The 20,225-nt window shown below is 48.3% G+C and overlaps 1 protein-coding gene and 1 long non-coding RNA gene across 6 annotated transcripts in view; one reads left to right on the top strand and one right to left on the bottom strand.

Moving 5' to 3' along the window:
* The window catches only part of LOC144810284 (uncharacterized), a 124,826-nt gene extending 118,356 nt beyond the window's left edge, over window positions 1–6,470 (bottom strand). The window contains exon 1 of the long non-coding RNA XR_013606878.1: window positions 6,348–6,470. This is a non-coding gene — a long non-coding RNA (uncharacterized LOC144810284). The remainder of the gene's footprint in view (window positions 1–6,347) is intronic.
* The window catches only part of CAPRIN2 (caprin family member 2), an 857,580-nt gene that overhangs the window by 641,931 nt on the left and 195,424 nt on the right, over window positions 1–20,225 (top strand). The gene's annotated exons all lie outside the window — the stretch shown is intronic.

Genomic DNA, 20,225 nt, shown 5'->3' with positions numbered 1-20,225 from the left:
CATGACCATCTCTTACGAAAAATACGATAAGTTGCACAAAATTACAATGGTGCCCTAGGGGCACGACAAACCATGTACTAAGTAAGTGGAATGTGAGAGTCAATGGAATGGAGCTGTCCAGAGGCTGTAGGATCGGTGGGACCACGCTACACTAACTTCAGGTAAGTAATAGGAGGCCCACGGAACGCGTGTGCAGAGTGGGAACTCACACGCGAGATGCGTAACAACGTCTATGGACAGTACAGTTCAAGTTTAAGGTAAGTACGGACAATCCTGACTAGTTAGGACAACAATGACTGTGGAACTGGACACTAGGACAGTTAAACTACCCTTGAGCACCGAAATGCTCTCGTTACCTCACCCACGGGCTGCGGGTGCATAGGTGTCAAAGTGCGTCGGGTTCTCGCGTTGAAGTCTATGGAGCCTGAAAGAAAAGATGCTGCAGGCGACCAGTAGGAAGATGTCCGGTGCAATCCAAGGGTGGATTCGTGAAGGAGACCTGAAAGCAGAGGGGACAATGTTAACAGTCACTAGCCAGTGACTGGAGTGGAACCAGGAAGGAACCAGATGTCGACGTCGCGATCAGGTGAAGAGCGGACGCATGACTTTGCAGCCACGTGGTCCAGGAGCTGTCTTCGACGACCAGGATGGAGGCACGAGCTGTCCCACGCAGGCTCTTGCTGTCGGCGGTGTTGGATCCGGAATCGGCGTCAACAGGCCTTGGCAAAGGCAACCCACGCGGTGAGTGGAGAAAGCGTCTGGTGCGGACTAGGAGAGTCCGGGGTGCCCCTCTTTTGGAAGGGAGCAAGGGCCAGTCTGGAGCCACCAGACCAGCTGAAAAGATTCAAAGGTTCGTCGTCTAGGAGGCCACTAGCCAGCCGGCAAGTGACCAGACAACGCGTCGAGCAGGAACCAAGCAGAAGGGCCCCACGCAGATCTCGTGGATGCTGGAGGGCTGATCTTCGGTGCAGGGGCTGCTCGGGGTTGGGGCTTCTCGGTCCCCAAAGCACTTGGTCGAGTTTACCTCGGGAGTCGTGCTGGAAGCGAAGTGCAGTTTCTTTCAAGATGGCCGGTCCCACGTGTCTCGTCGCACCCACGGGTCTCAGCTTTGCTGCAGATGTGAGTTGAGGTCGGAGAGGTCTGGGAATCCGGGTCTCGTCGGGCTCTGAAGTCTGGATCCTCGAGGGAAGACGACAAAGTGAAGCCGCTGGACGCTTGATGGTGCCTGCAGTTGCAGGGTGGACACTCCTTGTCCACCAGGGAGATTCTTCAGTCTTTTGTGGAGCAGAACGTCGAAGGCCAGAGTTTCTTCTTGTTGAATAGTTCAGGATAATCTAATTTGGAATGGGACCAGCTCCTACCTTTTCTCCTGAAGGGGGCTGCACTACTGACTAGGTCCCTCCCCTGGGTGGGACCAGGAAGGGGGGTGGTTACACCCCCTATCCTTTGTCCGGTTTCCCGCCAGAGCTGGGGCTGGGATGCCCCAGCAACTGGTTTGAACCGGTGTATGCACAGGGCACCTTGTGTGCCCCAGGCATGTCTCATTCCTTTCAGGCCTCCCTACCTCAATACACAAAATCCTGTCTGGGGTGGTGCTAGCACCTCCCAAGGCAGGAAACCCTTTGTCCAAGCCATCCTTGCTGGAAGGACTCCCAGCAGCAGGAGGTCAGACTTGTGTCTGTGGTGGCAGCATCCATTTTGTGATGCTGAGGCTCGAGTTAACTTTAACCGGGGTTCACAGTTACATACATGCCGTGTCCCTCTAGAAGGGTGGAATGCTACCCCGTCGCCAGAATTGGCGAGGGGGTAGTATTCCAAATCGGAAGACAACTTACTCGACATGTTTTGATAATGTTATACCAGAGTTGGCATTTAACCGCGAGGTTGATAATGCACTTAAGAGTATATAGTATAGCGTTATCATGGAACAGCTATTAGGACTTTGTTCCGCAAGCTGCAAACGGGCTCAGCTCATGCCAGAGCACTATCTCACATAATTCCAAGCACTCTGCCTTCAGGATTGATAAGGCCTTCCATAGGAGTGACTGATAGGAATATATGTGTCCATTTTAGGGTTAGATATAGGTATACTATATCTACAGCAAAGGGTGTTTACACCACCTTGCCCCAGCTGTCATGCAGCCAGTTGTGTCAGTTTTGGATGGCCAGCCAGGGGTGGCATAATACATGCTTCAGCCCCTGGTAGGCCCTGGGTACACCTATGCCCTGGATACCTAAGGTATACTGTACAGGGACTGATAAGGTGACTCAGTATCCAATTAGATATGTACCTAAGGTACATGGAATCCATTTTAACAGAGAGAGCAGGAAGCCTGGGGTCCTGAATAGCAGGATCTCAGGCCAACTAAGTCAAAAACCAGCAAAACACCAGGCAAAAAGTTGTGGGTAACCATAGTCAGATATCCACCTTCCTACATAGGGTTTTTATTTGCTCTACGTGCCGAATTTCCTAGGGTGGTTACGCATCTGGGTACCGCATTAGTCTACAAGAAGGGGGCTTCAGGCATGTGGAACACGCCACATACTGCCTGACTACCACGTCCGCGCCATCTCTTTACATGTGGAAATGCCATTGGAGGGGGGGTGGACAAAGTGATCTCCGGAGCGTTGTTGCTGCTATTGCCCCTATGCACCTTGGCCTGGCTTCCCATCCAGTCATGTGGAGTTCAGTAGGCGTGCACGTGTCCAGGTCCCCACTCCCTTCCTCTTTGCATACCCTGTTGGTTATCGGGTTCTCATTCTTTTGGCTGCTTCAACTAAGATGTGGTACATGTGACAAGCACACTGCAGGGCTAACCCACATAATTCAAAGAAACTCCTTTTACATTACATGTCTGCCTCAGTGAAGGGGAGCTGGTTGGCTGGGACTGCCCTTGCCTGGATACATGCAGTTCGGGAATGCTTTGTTGGTCTGGTTTCTAGAGAAGGAGCTCCAAGGGAGGAGCAGGTTATAGTTAATTTGCTGGCAAACTGAATAGACCTTTCTAGATTGGTCATCCGGTATCGCCCTAAGATGTTAGTCTAGGATGAGGGGAAAGTGTAGTAACTGTTCCCTCATCCTGTTCCCCCTATCAGCAGCTCAAGGGGTTCTGTGATGGGGATTCTGGTCACTGTACCCGATACTCCTTGTATAGTTGCAGTGTTTTTAATATGGGGACTGTACCTTCCCGTAGGCTTGATTTTGTTGCCTCCATGTCCACCAGAAATTTGTATGGTGCTTTGTTCATACGCACCACGACCATGGAGTCTTCCCGTCGGCCCACGGTAGACAGTAGGTTGTGGGTGCCTCTGGGTATTTTGTCAATTTTTGTCATGGGCTTCATGTCTTCCCCCCCCATTTTCTGCTGGGCTGACCTTGTAGCTTCACTGTCTGGGTCGTATCCCGGAGACCTGGGGCACCTAGTCGTCGGTATTCAGAGCCACTATGGATCTCCCTGTCACCCAACCATGCTCTCCTGAACCATTGGGAGTGCGTTTACCCTGTGTCACTGAGGAGCCCTAGCACTGAACTGGGGGGATGCTGGGATTGCCTGGGTGCCTGTTGGCCTCCCTCGTATAGGTAGTTTGTTCGGTGGGGGGGGCCCCTGTCTCCCTCAACTGGTGTATTGGTATAACTTAATGTGGGGATTGCTGGCATTGGAGAGAGCACCCACATTCCTACATACACTGGGGAAGGCGCAGATGTCTTGTTTGCAGGTTCTATGCTTGGATTGTTGCTCTGGGACTCAAAGACTGACAGTGCCTCTCTTCTGGGCTTCTTTTGCCCTGCATATTTGGTCTGAATGTGTTTCAAGTGTCAGATTATGTTGGTGTCAAAGGTTCCCCCTTATGGCCAGGGGAGCGTGTGTACATTAGTGTGTGCATGCCATTCGCAGCAATACTTGCCAGGTTTTTGATCTGTGTGGGCAGTTGAGTTATCTAGTTTGCATGTGTTTTAGTGGCAACGTCATGATACCTGAGAACTTTGTAAGGTACTGATACACTCTAGCTTCTCAGATCAATAAATATTAGGTTCTACTCTGATCATTTCAGGAAATAAATACACGGGGATTACTGGTTTCAACTACTTCAATGAGCTCAGTACTGTTCATACAGCTGCATTAGAACCGATATCAAACACAACCAAAAAATGCATATGAAGGCTCACAACCTGAAAAAGTGCAATAGTTAGATCAAATATTGTGAATGCAGCATAAAAAAATGCGGAATATAGACTAAGAATTAGTGGTGCCTTCATAAGCACATTAAGTAATTAACACAACACTCAAGACAATTAATACCCAAAATGAAGAAAGAGAAAAAACTGACAGAGAAAAGATGACCACTTTGTCAAAAAATACCTAAGCCCGCTCCTTAGCGCATGCTACCCGATGACGAGGGAAGGATTTGCATGGTACACTGGACTAAGTGAGCCTGATAGTCTGTCAATATTGGCCCAGAGACAAAGATGTCAATTTACGCAGAAATGTGGAACATCCTGACACCTAATGTCCAAGGTTCAAATTTCCCTCAATGTCCGAATCACACCCATGCGTAATGAGTACCATCTATCACTTTCAGGAATCCAAACGAATAAAACCCCTCACTTCTTTCAGATACCAACAGTCAGTGGCGGCTGGTGACATTTGAAATTGGTGAGGCGTAAAATTGGCGGTGGAGAAAACATACAGGAACAAACACCACACAGTACCATACAACGAATAGAAACCAACCCCACATCAAAACTAATGCAGCGCGCTATGTGAAAGTGAACTCAGCATGTTCATAAAGTGATCACATATTTTAGAAAATGTTCATTTCGTGAAACCATCATGCAGTGTTAGAGGCTTAGCTTATGAGTAGCTTCAAATAGAATGAAAACACAAAACAGGTATTACAGCCAATTTTGCCTGCAGCGGGCACCAATGCATTGTATATTCCATACCTTGCAAATACATATACAGGGTAAATTTACGCGGTGAAAACTGCCCAGATTTGAAAATGTGGGATACTTTTTTTTCAGCTGAAACACGCTAATGAGGGCCGCTTTCATTTTAATGCCCAGATGTATTTGCTGTGCTAGTCCGACCCTGGCTGTACAAGGTATTCTGAGTGAATGTATCAATAAATAACACGACTCAACCACCAGTGGCTCCAATTGCCCTGTTGGTCCAGTGTCACTCCGAACTGAGGGAGTTCTTGCCGGGTCAGAGGTGCACGCACACGGATCTGTCTACATAACGTGCTCGCCGTGCAAACCGTAGCAGCCCTCTCAATTGACTCCAGTGACGCCATTTAAACTTATTTTAATTAATGTTTAACCTATCACAGATACTGTTTTTAACACTCCGTCGATCGTCAGCCCCTCCTTATCCTCTCACTCCCAAATATACAATTTGGCACAGCATGACTGAGCTAAACTGTGTGAATCAGGCGAGTGACGAAGGTGCTGGTGCTGACAAGTTTGTGTCTAGTCAGAGGTCAGTCACTCCTCTGATGTCCCTACTTGTTCGGTGTGCAGGGGAACGCCAGTTCTCTTGTGTCAGTGAATTAACGAGACACGCGTTTGTGCCTGCTTACTGGCCCCATGACTGAGAGATGGAAACAAACATACAAACTACGGCCACAAACGGATGAGAGAAACGCACACTTTATTTACTCGGAACTTTTATACAGAATGCAAAGCATGACTGTATTTTCGGCTGAATTGGGTTAAATGTTGCAACTCATTTACACACAGTCACAGAGGCCCTTATTTAAGGCAACCCAAGGAACGTGCCAACAATATACAGTCTTCAGAGTTTATTCGATGTTATATTGTTTTCATTTTTATTTATTATGTATGCACATGCACGGCACTCACCACATGGGAAGGAAGTCGGAACGGGAAACCAAGAATCAGGCGTGAGCGCTCTCTCTGCACAGGACCATCTCTTCCCAGAGCAAGGGCAGGTGGCACGGCGACATCGCAGTCCCACTTGCCCCATCGCAGTCAGGCACGGGTTGCCAATGCCAAACACAGCCGCAAGAAGAGCACAGAGCATCCATAGAAGCACCGAGCACCTGCACGCCACTGCCAACGGACCCGAGCCGGCGCACAAGGAGGCATGCATGAGCTGAGCATCCCAGGCGACAGGGTAAAGGAGTCCCGGCACGTGGCGCAACACAAACCACCTGAACCCTCAGACTAGAGAGCTTCTTCTTCACCCCTCTGAATCCCGCCTCCTTAACGAAATCCCCCCTCACTCCGAAGCCGGCAGAGACAGGCAACATTTAAATACTTAAGTATAATTTACATGCGATATGCGATAATACATATTCATAATAAAATATTATATAAAACTTACCTTGGCTTCCCGCGCTGACTCCCGAGACTGCAGACTTCCGACTCCCGCCGTCCTGGATTTTGAATGAGTCTGACGTGGTCTGGGCTCTCGTCAACAGGAAGGCTGCAGGCAGCCTCCCTCCCCTCCACCGCAGCCAGCGCTGATTGGTTGGGCCGGCTGCCCCAACAGCGTCATTTCTCTGTCTGTATGCTGCAGAGAATGGAGAGTGGAAGGTGGCAGGGGGGAGCGGCTTGCCCACTGTTGCTAATACTGTCTGCTTGGACAGCCTCTCAGGCTGTCCAAACAGTCAGTATTAACAACAGTGGGCAAGCCACTCCCCCAAGCCACTCCCCCCTGCCCTGAGGCTCGAGTAACTCTAAACCAGGAAGGAAGTTCTGCTTTCTCGCCGTGCGAGAAGGCAGAAACAAATGGTAGTTTTAAATAACTACCATTTGTTTCTGCCTTCTCGCACGGCGAGAAAGCAGGGGGGGCGGCGCCCAAATGCCCCCATGGAGGAATCGCCACTGCAAACAGTGTTAAGAAACTGGTAGTACTGAGAAAACCCTTTTATACAAAAAAATAAGATCAATGTGCTGGCCCCTATATCACACCCAGGGCCTACGCGTACCATCTGCATCCCGCCCAGCGGTCCAAGCGGTGAGGCCTCGCCCCTTTATCACATCCAAATGACAAGCATTCAACTGGGTCACGCCCATTGGTCAAAGCAACAAACAACCTTACCCTTTGCTAGCGCGTTGGCTATTGAACCGTAACCTCCTCAGGATCACCTCCGAGACCACCATGAGACTGCTTCATTTGAGCACATGATGTTGCCAATATGTCAGATTTCTGTCCATGGCAGGGCGTTAAGGTTAACTTTTTGTGCTTCTTCCTAGTTCATTTTATATGCTAAATGCTGGGGACCTTGGATCAGATGTAATCTCTTGTCCAGTTGAGGGCAGCTTCAGGACAGACCTCCGCCCCATGGATTCAGCAGAGCTTTCAATGAATTCTGGCATCTGCTCACCTTCCTTGCTGCGCTGATGTGAATCTTTCTAAGCCAGGTCCTTTGCTTTGGCTGTAGTCTGGTTTGAGTCACCAGTCTCTCCTATCTGGTTCGCCAAAATATTGCTTGAATATGAATTTACCTCGAAGTAAACAAAGACTAGGCATTTGGCAGGAACGGTTGGTTTAATCAAACACTATGGCCGGGAGTGCAGCACACGGATACCAGTCTGAGGACTGACAAAGTACAATCATTTTGATGTCTTTTTATACCTTTCTTGAAGCATCATGAAACAATTAATAGATCGTGTTTTGGGCATGAACTGTGGGTCTTGTCATGAGGCCATAAATTACTCCCACCTGATGACCAATGCAGGTGGGTCTCGAACTTGCGTGGAGACATTGAGGACCGGTGGGTAACTGGTCGAGATGTCTGGCATGGGGAGCGTGTGATCACTGCATGTGTAGTGTGCGTTGTCCTGATTGAGTGTTTCCAAACTACATGTGACTTCTAACTTAAAGGTGTTTTGGGAATGTGGCGCCCCCTCCGGCCATGTGTATTTTAGTGGGGCCAATCTGCCTACAACATTGTGGTGTCACTGCCTATCTGTGGGACTTATCTGGTTTGTTCCTGTATGTGCGTTTGTCCTGCTGGTTGCATGCCACCCCACCTGTGATCTGTCAATCAGTACCCTTGGGCCTCGGGTGCCAAGCCTGTCTGATCACATATTTCTGACTCTGGGTTGATGGAAAGTCATATCTGGAGATTTCGACAACAGTGATTTGATTTCGTTTTTGTACATGTGCATATCATGTCGCTGTACGCAATCAATATTAACAGATGCTTACTAATGCATGCTTCTGCTAGTTCAATGAACCCTAACATGTTCCCAACTGGCCCCTCGGCCCTACCTGGTTAGGGTGTCCAAGAGATTAGAGACCTTTGGGAAGAGTATTTTCCTCTACAAGTTTGGACCTCTGGTCTTTTTATGCTAGTTGGCCTGCTGGGCCAATACATGTGCTCTCTTGGCTTCAATTGCTCACTATCCTCCCTGGTATACTGGAAGATCTTCACCCAATACGAATCCAGGCCATTGAGGATGGGCGTGATGTCACATTTAATTTAGCGGTGAGTTGGACACCACAGAGAAGCAATTGGCACAATTGTGGCATTCCATAGCCATGCCTGGCTGCATTCAACCGGCTTTTCGGGCGATGCCCAGTTGTCCCTTAAGGAGATTTCTCTTTTACAGGATCAATCTTTTTGGGGAAAAAGCTGATTATGCATTTAAGTGCTACAGAAATCTGGGCCACAGTGTTTTCTTTAGGCTCGTCTGCTCTGCCACGCCAACCGGATCACCTTTACAGGCCGCCACTATACATGAGCAGAATGCCCAACTCTTTTGTGGCTGTGTCACCCACCAGCCACGGGGTCTGGGACATCGCCCTAAGTTAATCCATTGACTCATATGCTGCCCTGGTGGGCCCACCTGCTAACACCCAACAGACCATAAGATTAGACAGGGTGGGTCCTGCAAATTGTTCAAAAGGGGTATGGCTTCCCTTCCTGGCCTCTCCAGCGCACCTTCTACCATCCCCACATCAACTGACTGAGGGTCATCTGCCTGTCTTACGGCAGGAACTGCAAGCCCTTTTCGCCAAAGGGGATGTTTAGAGAGTGCCTAAATCAGGAGTGGTTCATGGTTGCTACACTCACTACTTCCTGGTAGCAATACCAAATTGTGGTGGAAGCACCTATGGCTCTGCCTATCAGATCCCATTGGTCAAAGCCAATAAAACGTCATAATCTCCTAGAGCAGTGGTTCCCAAACTTTTGACTCCTGCGGACCCCCATTGAGTCACCCCTGTAAGCCGGGGACCCCCAAGCAATTTGTAGGATTTAAAATTCAAACATTAAAACAGTAATTAAAAAAAAAATAAACACGTGTGCACACAAAACACATACTCAAATTAATATTTAGGGGCTTATTTACAAGCCCCTATCACCATGAGAAAGTCCCTTTTTGCGACCTTCCCGTGGCGATAGTGGATTCGCTTTATTTACAAGGCAGCGTTAAGCCACTTAACATGACTTAACGCTGGCTTGTAAATAACACCCCCTTTCACACAATGCTTAGCGTGAAAGGGGTGGGCAGTGGGTGTTGCGGTGGGTGTTCCACCGCAACATCCATTGATTTTGACACTCCCCCTTATTAACAAGGGCAGCTTAAATGGGAGGCAGCGCCAAAAGTAAGACTAGGGAAAACCTGGTCTTAACTTGGCGAAAAAAGGAGAAATGCTATTCTCCTTGTTTTTGCGAAACCTCTTCGATTGTTTATGTGCAGGAAGGGTCACCTTCCTGCACATAAACAATCTTTAAAAAAAAATGACATTTTGTAACTTAAATATGTGCTGCATTAAGCAGCACATATAGAAGTGACAAAACGGCATTTCAAAATTTCTTATGTGCAGGAAGGGGAACCTTACTGTACATAAACAATCTTCCCCTGCAACGCAGGTGCCTGCGTTGGTGCCACAAAGTTAAGTGTAGCGTGAGCGTAGGGGAACACAGGGCTACATCCTATTCTTGTAAATATAGGTGCAGCCCTGCGTTTTTGAAGTGGCGGAGCCTGTCGTTAAGCCAAGGAGGCTAGCGACTCTGCCACTTCTGTTGTATTTTATATTGAAAGAATTTGGAAAAAATGAAAATTCATGGGAAGGTTGATGCTGCTTCTCCGTGACTAACTTTTAAATGGTTGCTTTAATTTCGCAGTACGAGGCTCCTGCTCCTGCCAGAGCCAGACTGGAAACCCAAAGCAGCCCTGGCAAATGATTTCAGACCAGTCCCCATACGGTGCACACCAAGTGCAGTAAGTGAGCCTGACCACTGCAAAGGGGGCTTTGGGATGCTCCCCCCTAAAAACATTAAGGAAACAATGGTGCAGTCCACAACACAGTTATCATTACATATTGAATTGTATTACCTTTTAAATAATAGTAAATTAAGTCCTTACTATGCACCAGAATGCTACAATCTTTTTTGGGGTTCTTCAATGATTCCCCCACTATCACCCTCCAACAGTGCCTCTCATCTCTCCATAGCCCCTCTGTCACATGTATTATATTTTTTATAGCATCTCTCATACCATTGTATATGAGAGCACCTTACATCACACACATATAGAGACAGTGAGTCCTACATGTAAATCAGTGTATAGATATACGCAGGCCTGCTCCCTTTGCTCCAACTGTCGTGTCCAGTTACTCGTTCCATCAGTCAGAAGGTCGCGTCTGAGGGGCAGAACCTTTTCTGCCAATACCGCACTGCTATGGAACGCCTTGCCACCGGCGCTCCAGATGGCACCCTCTGAAACCAGTTTTAGGAAACAGTTGAAGACGTGGCTATTCGCTCAGGTGAGCTAAGTCATTGACCTCACTTTCCGCTCTAGGCTCAGTCTGCTCACATAGCGCCGGGACACCTCCCAGTGAGGTAGCTGTTCGCGCTGTAGAAAAGTCTGTATTATTATTATTATTATTATTATTATTATTATTATTAAAAACGTCATATAAGGCGAAGGGGACTACAAGGTGTAGAATTCACATCATTCATACTGGTAGGCAGTTTTAAATAGTGCTTGGTCTGGAAAAGCAAAAACTCAGGATTCAGAACATAACACAGTGGTTAGCATTGACTTTAACAATAATGTGTTTCCACCCAAATAAACCTTTTAGACTCTGTCCTGGATTTCAGTGAAGTCTACTCAGTGACTACCAGGACTGATGACCTGTATCCTGCTGGTCAAGCACGCGTGGTGTCCTATGCAGGCTCTGCAGTGAGATCTGATGTCTCAGTGGGCCCAGTATTAGGAGATTATTTGACCATGTCCAGATTTCAGAAGAGATTGCAGAAGATCTGCAGTGTTGGTTGCTTTACCACAATTGGGTCAGCAGCTGACCCTTGTACCTACCTCAACCAGAGCTGACCGATAAGTCACTTCTTGGTTGATGTGGCAACCTGGGAACGGGGTTGGGATCCAGATGTCTGTTCTCTGGCAGACCCCCAGCTCCATAGCCGCCTCATGGCTCTGAGGGCCCTCTGCTTGGCGTTGAAAGCCTTCCATCGCTCTTTGAAGGGGAGGCTGCCATAGGTGCTTCCACCGCAATTTGGTATTACTACAAGCCAGGCAAAATGGGATCCTTGGCCGTGCACCAGGATGCACTACTACTCCTGGAAATAGCTAGACCATCAAGGGATTTTCATGGTGGTGATCAACCAGTTAGGGTCTTTAAAGGCCTGGGCTGGCAAGTTCAGCTTCTGGCTCGCAGGTCACAAGTAGCATTCGTACCCAGAGGTGGCACTCTGTTTCTTATGCGTATGGGGAGTACCTTGGATCAACCGATTTTGCCACAGCTGAGTACACCCAATGTCCTCAGTTCTGCTCATTGGCATTTCCAAAGTGTCTCTTGCTGGCAGACTCGTTCCTTCTAGAGTGGAACTCTGTACTAGTCTATGCCTTCCAGCTGATATCTTTTCTGCCCTGGGTTCTTAAGATCAGGACTGACTATGCCAAAGTCCTCCTAGTGCCCCTGGATTGGGCTTGGAGAGTATGATAACCAGCTGGGCTTGAGAATCTGTCCTCAAATCAGGATGCCAGGAGGACCTGCTGTCACAGCAATGTGATGATTTCTGCACCAAGGCCTTTGTAATCTCCACCTTCTGTATATGCCTGTCATTGGGACAAGTTTGTGGTTTGGTGTAGCTCACGCCAGATTGCCCTCCTCCAGGCCAAGTTATCTGACATTGTATGGAGTCTAGCCTGGCAAGACTTTGCTTTGGGCACAGTTAAAGGGCACCTTTTAGCTTTTCCAGCCTGTCTACAGTTGCCAAACCAGCCCTCACTATTTAAATCACTAGAGTGGTGTGATTTCTGAAAAGCCTGCAACCCTTATTTCCTTGCGCTCACTTTGTCTTGCTACAGTGAGACCTTAACTTGGTCATCACATATTTTGTTTAGTCCCTTTGAGCCGCTTCACAGCTGCCCATTTTGGCTTTTTTACTCTTAAGCCTGTGTTCCTCATCACCATAAACTCAGTGCTGCAAGTGTGTGAGCTTAGGCTCTGCATCAATCCACCATACCCCACCTTTTTCACAGACTGACTGGCTATGCAGACACAAGCATCCTTCTTGCCGACAGTTGCGATGCCGTTCCACTTCATGTAGGTCAACCCATCACCCTGCCAGCGTTCTATGATCTGCTCCACTGCTCTGAAGAGTACACTCCTCACTAGGACCTTAAAAGAGCAGCTGTACTTTCACATCGATCATGCCAGGGAACATCAGATGGACAATCTGCTCTGTGCGGTTCGCTTGAGCAAAAGAATGGCAAGGCCATGCAGAAAAGGACCATCTTCTACTGAATTGTTCTCTATCGATCTTCTTCGCAATGGCAAAAAACAGCCTCTAGAAGGGCTAAAAGCTCAATCAGTGGCTGGTTATTTATCCTCCTCAGAGACTGACCATGAACAAGAGAGGGGGAATCGCACACAGTGGACAGAAGTAGGAAGATAGACAGGAAAACCGTTGCAAAGGGAGAAAGCAGGAGCCTGCATGAGTGAGATAAAGGGGTAGGGTGTGACTGATGGTCGATGGGAGCCATGAGTTTGAATCAGTACAACGCACCCTGACTTATAACTGCACCAGCCATTGGTTTCTCTGCTATGTGCTCCAGCACTTTCTTTTACAAACTAAACACTGCCTGTTCAGTCCTATAAGGTGTTTTCCTTTGAGCTAATTCAGACCCACCTCCAAATAGTTACTGCTCTGGTATCTATTCCAAAGGTTGGGAATCTGGCATTAGGTCTATCCGAAGAACAAGTTACTTCAGTGACTGTCTTTTTTGGTAGAAAAAAACCTTATCTGACCATAGATTCCTCACCAACCCTCCCTGTGAATTGGACTATCTTAATAAATTCCCAAGTCTAGGAATCTGCGCACTGGTCAAAGCCAGTTTGATGTTGGGGCTCTGTGTGTGCGGACCGCCTCAAAAGCAACTGACAGTGTACTGGAATGGCACCTATAAAGGCCCTGCATGTCACTTAAGGAGCAAAAAGGTGTCCGTGCGGAGCAACACGGTGCCACCTACTGGTGCATAGAGATACTGTTCAAAGGGTTCCAGAATCAGACTGATGCCTGGGGAATATTCAAAAGGTGTGAAATGTGCTGTTAGGTTGAGCCTGAATCTGAAAGAGCATTGCTGAAGGGAAGTAACTTGTTCATGTTCCAAAATTAATTCACTTGCTCAGGCCCTAAAGTAAATTGTGCCTCTGCTCTGAGTGCTATTGGAACTCTGTTAGGGGATTTCCGCAATAGGTTTTTTAGATCTACATTTTATATTGTTTTTTAAGCCCATATATAAGGAATCCAGCTCGAAGTTGTGGAAACCCTCCAGAGTAACTGTTCTCCGTTTAACATCAAGTTCCTACTTCTTAAATGAGTCCTTTCCGGTGCGGATGGTCTCAGGAATTCAGCACAGGCTGCATGTAAATATGTGCAGTTGCTTGCTGAGCAACGAAGACTGTTGACTAACTTACTGTTACTGTTTTAGATGTAGTGTATACATGTGCTAGAAAATGGCTTTTAGTGAGTGATGAGCATGACTGCCTGAGGTGGGAGCTCTCCAGGTTTGTGGAGACTCAATGATTGTAGCAAGTCCTCTGTATGAAAATAGAGGCATGCATTTTCATGCCCCTGGTTCTACGAACTTCTTATAGCAGAAACATACACTGCATCCACATCAGAGACAAATGTTTGACAGCTTTCAGCACATCAGTGCGAATTGGCGTGTAGAATGGATTAACAAGACTCCTGCATGGGTTTGTCTGTTATACTGTAGCCTGATTGCTAGAGTGCGCAGTGGAGAAGTGGTCTCTGGGCTCATTACTATAGAGTCGGGTACAAGACAGGGATGTCTGTTGTTCCCACTCCTTTTCGCACTAGCGATTGAACCATTGGCAAAACGGCTACAGTGGGACATGGCCCGATGGGGCATAGTTGTGAATGGACGCACTCTTGTAAGTTTTTTTGTATGCCAATAAGCACTGCGCTATTTGGCGTCACCCTACAGAGGCCGTGTCTGCCCTCCTGACAGTGCTGACTGAGTTTGGGACAGTGGCTGGGTTGGTTAGGAATAGCCAGAAATCCGTTGTTCCCCCTGGCGGATCTAGTTGTGGGAGATATCATGGAACTCCCCATCTCTGCATTCACATTCCATTATCTAGGTATTCAAGTTGCCTACACAGCCAAAACTCAATATGCTTTGAACGTGGGAACTGGTATTCACAGGCCTAGAGACATCGATACACTTGTACTGTGTAAGAGATACCGCCGGTTTCGTAGGATATACGCAGGCTGGATTTGATGACACGCGGGACGCCGTATATCCTACGAAACCGGTGGTATCTCTTACACATGAACCGCTACGATATTTTGAGTTATGCCACTATCTAGGAGTGTGGATGAGATTTATAAGTATATCGAAGAGTGCTTGGTTACCACGTGTCTAGGAGCTATAACATTTTATTGATTGTTTATTCGTATTCCTATCAGCCCATTTGAACCAGAGATCGATCCTGGGTTACATTGATATTGCAGCCCCGATTATCAAGTAAGATTGCTGGCAATAAGAAGAATTTCCGCAATATCACAAGAGTCTTATCAAGGACATAGGAGGTATCTGCCCGGTGGTGTCCTCTGTAATAATACGAGAACTAACTGGGAAGACATTATATGTATTCTAATGAAGGTGGCTTTATTAGAAGGTCCACCGAAACGCGTCGCAAGCAACAAAGGAGGATTTTGTCCTACATTAATTGGAGAATAATTCTGACGCTTTCGCTGAATTGATTTTCTGTGTGCTACCTCCTTTTTACAAATAGGAATTTTATTGTTTCCTTATTTTAATTCTGTCCCCCTTTTTTTTAATTATTGTATTATATATGAATAAACTGTGCAGTATTTTCTCATTTAGTTGTTGTTTATATTTCTTCACAAGTATAGTGTCATGATATTGTTGGTCTATGTTTGTTTTTGAGAAACGTGTTCCTATATTAAGGTGTCCCAAAGGGAATATTCTTTTGACGAAAGTCTATTGTGGTACTCCATCCCTTTGGCTGCCGGGGTCCCTCTCTTTTATTAGAGCTATATTTAAGTAGAACCTTTCTCTCTTTTGCGAATGCAAGAGAATGTTACCAAATCCTGGAGGGTCACTTCCCGCAGTATGCTAAATTAACGTGCACTGCATGTGAACGATGGACCACATTCCCTGAGGAGCCAGTGGTGTTCCACACCCTGATGACAATCTTGGACCCGGGCCCCTTTATGGGATTGATCTCTCGGTTGTATAAAGCCTTGAAGGCGGACCTTAGAGTAGATGTATCTAGGGTCTAGAATAGGTGGTTGGATGGAACAGCTAACACAAAAAGCAGGGTGCCAGTATCGTGGGTACACAAGATACTGTCCTAAGATTCTAGAGGTGGTCATATCCTATGATTATAAATTGGAAGGGGGTTGAGTGTTAGAAATGGGATTTCTGGTTGGCTAAGGCTTGCGCCAAAGCCAGGCAGAAACCACCATTCCCAAGTCAGGGTAAGGAAGTCACCCGCCAAGACAACCCGTGCTCACCCTCTTGGTAGCTTGGCACGAGCAGTCGGGCTTATCTCAGAGGCGATGTGTAAAGTATTTGCGCACGCACCCACCAGCAACAACATCCAAGGCCCCCCACAAAAGGAACTCCACACAAGGTATATGTAAAAAAAGCCTTTGTATTGCAAAACACATTAGATAGAAACACACACTTTACAATGTGCCAACAGGCACAGGCAGAATTTACAGGGGATTATGTACAGGACAGGGTCACAGGCACCACTGTCAGGAATATGCACTTAGTAGAACTAGCACTTAGAACATATAACCATCAGAAGCTTCACACATGATGCATAGAACATTCAGAGGTGTAGGAAAGACACATGATGTATAAACATACATTTAGCGGTGTAAGAACAAGGCACATGATGCATCAAAACACATTCAGAGGTGTAGCACAGGAGAACACATGATGCATAAACAACACATTCAGAGGTGTAAGAACAAGGCACATGATGCATCAAAACACATTCAGAGGTGCAGCACAGGAGAACACATGACGCATCAAAAACACATTCAGAGGTGCAGCAAAGAACAATTCGCAGAAATTACATTAGCATGAACTCATAACTATACCCAGGCCAACTGGCCTTGTTGGGGCAAGGACGCCCTGTGTCCCAATGTCAGGGGGGGCCCTAAACGTAGCAGCTGCTCACTAAGTGCTGGGCAGCTGCAGCAACAATGGCGGGGCCAATGTGGGAGCCTCACAGGCTCTAGACAAAGGAAATGCCCCCTAGAGCCTCCATGGCTCTGAACAAGGTATGCCCCTGGAGCCCTTGTGGCTCTAACACAATGTGAGGCCAGGTGGGAGCGGCCCGCTGCCTTCTGGGGCCGCTTTACCAACTAGGAAAGGTGCCCCCTGAGCCTCTCGGGCTCTGAATACACAAATGGCCCCGAACGTTGGAGTCCCTCCCGGGGGACTTGAGAACAACTGGGGCACTGGGGGAGCCTCTCAGGCTCGTAAATCAAGTTAGGCGGTTGGAGCCTCTCGGGGCTCGTAGCATAGCAAATGCCGCCTGGATGGAGCCTCTCATGGGTTCCAAACTAAGAACTGCCCTCGGAGCCCTTCTGGGCTCTTCCACAATTAGGCCTGGTCGGTGGAGTCCCTCTCGGGGGACTCGGCATCAAGTGAGGCCCAACGGGCCTCTCCGCACAAAGGCACTCGCACTGGAGGGGAGGGGCGGGCAATGTGCCCCGACGCCCCCCTCTCCTTCAAGGAACTCACCGGGTCTCGCGGCGGCTGTCGTGAGAGCTCCCGCTCCTTGGGTGTCGCGGCCTCCTCTCGCTCTCCGGGGCTCTCCCTCGCTCTTGGGAGCCCGGGGGGGGGGGGGTTGACAGTCATCTTAGGCAGGGTAGGAGCGCGGAGTAGGCTCCCGCCGCTTCCTGCTTCTTCAGCTCCTCCCCCGATGACGCGGCGGGAGGCTTAGCCGGCTGGGCCAATCCCAGGCAGGGTAGGAGCGCGGAGTAGGCTCCCGCCGCTTCCTGCTTCTTCAGCTCCTCCCCCGATGACGCGGCGGGAGGCTTAGCCGGCTGGGCCAATCCCAGCGCGGCCGGGTGGTGATGCCGGCGGCTGCCTTCTCTGGGGTCAGGGAGAGCTCGGGGCCGCGGCGGTGATTTTGGGGATATCACGAGGGGTCGGCTCCCTCAAAATAAGTAATAAAGCGAGGTGGGCACTCGCTGGGGGTAAAAATCGGCAACAGGTCAAGTCGCAGGGTGGGCACCTGCGCAGGGTCGAAATAAAGAGCTTCCCAGCGCTAGGTGGATGAATGCAGCGCTCCCCAGCACTACACGGACAAGGAGGATAAAAGAAAAGCGCTCCCAAGTGCTAGTGTAAAATAAAGCGCTCTCCAGCGCTAGGGGCAACCAGAGAGCAACAAAGTCCTTCCAGGGGCTGGGCAGGGCCCAGGAAGGCAAGCCTGCCCCTGGGCCCCAGCAGCAGCATGCCCCTAGTAGATTCGAGTTGGAAACAAGAACATTTTGTAAGGGGATACAGCCCCTTTTTATACAGTGAATTCCTTTGTCTGGCTTCAGGGTGAGGGGAAAAACCAGTCGCAGATGGTTTGTGAGCACTCTTGATGTGCTCAGCCCCTCACTCTATTCACTGTCAGGGCTAGGGTCATTAGACGCACCACAGGGGGCAGAGCCAGCATTGTGTGGGGAAAGCCCAGCCCTATTCAGGACTCAGGTGCACCCCTCCCTCACATCAGCGTGCTAATCTCTCCATTCACCTCCGGGGCAGACCCATGCAGACTCCTGGAGCCAGGCTCACCACCCAGCTCCAGCCAATCACGTGCCAGCACACTCACTGCACACGCAGACCCATGTCTAGAAGTGGCACTTCCACACTAGACACATACACGCCGCATACATCATTGCGCAGCATTCAATCACACGAGTCCGCACATACCAGACTCGAGCCTGCACACCCCACGCATCAGGAACTACCAGAGACACATACATTCCCCATGCATTCCTATGGGAGGGCAGGCCTACCTCACCACACGCACTCAGTGCGCACGCACTTTCGACTGGGACACAGTGAAAGTGCGCAGAAACCAAAAATCACCAGGTCACCATTAAAAGCAAAAAGTTCAGGGGTGAGTTCAGGGGTGAACTTGCCAGAAGGGCCAAGTCCAACAAGTGTCTTATGAGGGAAGCCATACTTAATGGAATAAGATGTCTCACACACATATTGGAGTCATGCATCAACATAAACACCCTCTCCCCACCCTGGTAAGATGGTACTACCAGGGCGGACTCAAACCTCCACAAAGACTTGGCAGACGGAGGGAGTTATTACATAAAACTTCCTGGATAGAAATGGGATCCAGATACTCTAAAAATACCTCAAAGTTCCTCAGTTGTCACCTTTATTCATGAACACTTTGGTGTATAATTATAAAAACAAATCGCTCGGGGGTATCCTACCTGGTCACCTTTCAAAAAATGTTCATGTGGAATCCCCTAAACTTTAGGGGATACCACTACATCGGTCAAGGAGGGGGTGATGTTCTTTATAGTCGCACTTAGATACGTGTAATACCAGCGGCATGGAGCGGGAACGCCTAGGTCCACCGGAGTGGGGAACCTTTTGATTATTTTCTCCATAGTTGCAAGGACAATCCTTCGGAAAAGGTGCCTGATTGTCCCAACTTCCCTAAATGAACTCTCAAAATTAGATTGCCATTCGGGAAAGTTTGGTATATTCTAATTGGACATTGGAAGACCTGGGGCCTTTAAATGACTGGATTTATTAGAAGGTACTTTCGGCAGCTCTGGTGCTTGAGGCCTGAAATTTGTTTATATTATATACTTACTTGTAACATGTCAATTGTTAAATCCAGTCTCTGTTCAAATAAACATGTATACTTGTTTTCACGGTGCACTATAGATTAAAGTGGACTTTATATCTCCAAATTGACTTACAACACGAATAACAGAGAAGCTACCTTGTTAGAATGAACATTAGAATGTGCTCTTCTCTCTGTATACACAGGCAGCATGGACCCATATTCGCTCATGATCACCAAACTCCAAATACGGTGTACAAATACACAGTAAGTGACCAGCAATATGCAAATAAAAAAAAAAACCACAAAACAATAGACCAGTTTTGCATCAATCTGCAAGAACAAAAGAAGTTACTCTTCTATTGAATTCTAGGTATCTCCAAGAGCGCCTATGAAATGAGCATGTACCAATATATCTGAAAGAAACAGTTGATTCCTTACCTTAGAATTATCCCCTGGTGTCAAACTGGATCCGGAAAGTTTTTTCGTCAGCAGTACCCCTGCGCGTCGGAAGGTGGCGTTGGTCGACTCCACGTTTGGCGTCATTGTTGCCGGGATGACGTTGCGGTAGCTACATAGATGCAACCCTCGCGCTCTGACTTCAGTTTACTTTTTCCGTGCCAGCAAGCCCAGATCCAGAGAGAGCGGTACCTCCAGTCACTTTTTGACTGACTTTCTTGACTTATGTCTACTTTTATTGACTGTATTTTTTTGAGTCCATAGACACCTGGTGCACCCCAAGTTGTGTTCCGACTGCTGGACCATGGCCCGAAGGCTTTGCGGGAGTGGTCCCGAAAGCTACTCTAGGCCCGGCGCTGTGCCGCTCGAGGTCTTGGTCGCGTAGGTCGAGGGACCGGTCGCCGAGCCACTACCATTCTTCCACTAAGTCTTAGCACTCTGGGT

The sequence above is a fragment of the Lissotriton helveticus genome, chromosome 1_1 (genome assembly GCF_964261635.1).
Source record: "Lissotriton helveticus chromosome 1_1, aLisHel1.1, whole genome shotgun sequence".
In the NCBI taxonomy this organism is placed as follows: Eukaryota; Metazoa; Chordata; class Amphibia; order Caudata; family Salamandridae; genus Lissotriton; species Lissotriton helveticus.
Note: the sequence above shows the minus strand (reverse complement) of the source record. Positions and strands in the feature narration are given on the sequence as shown.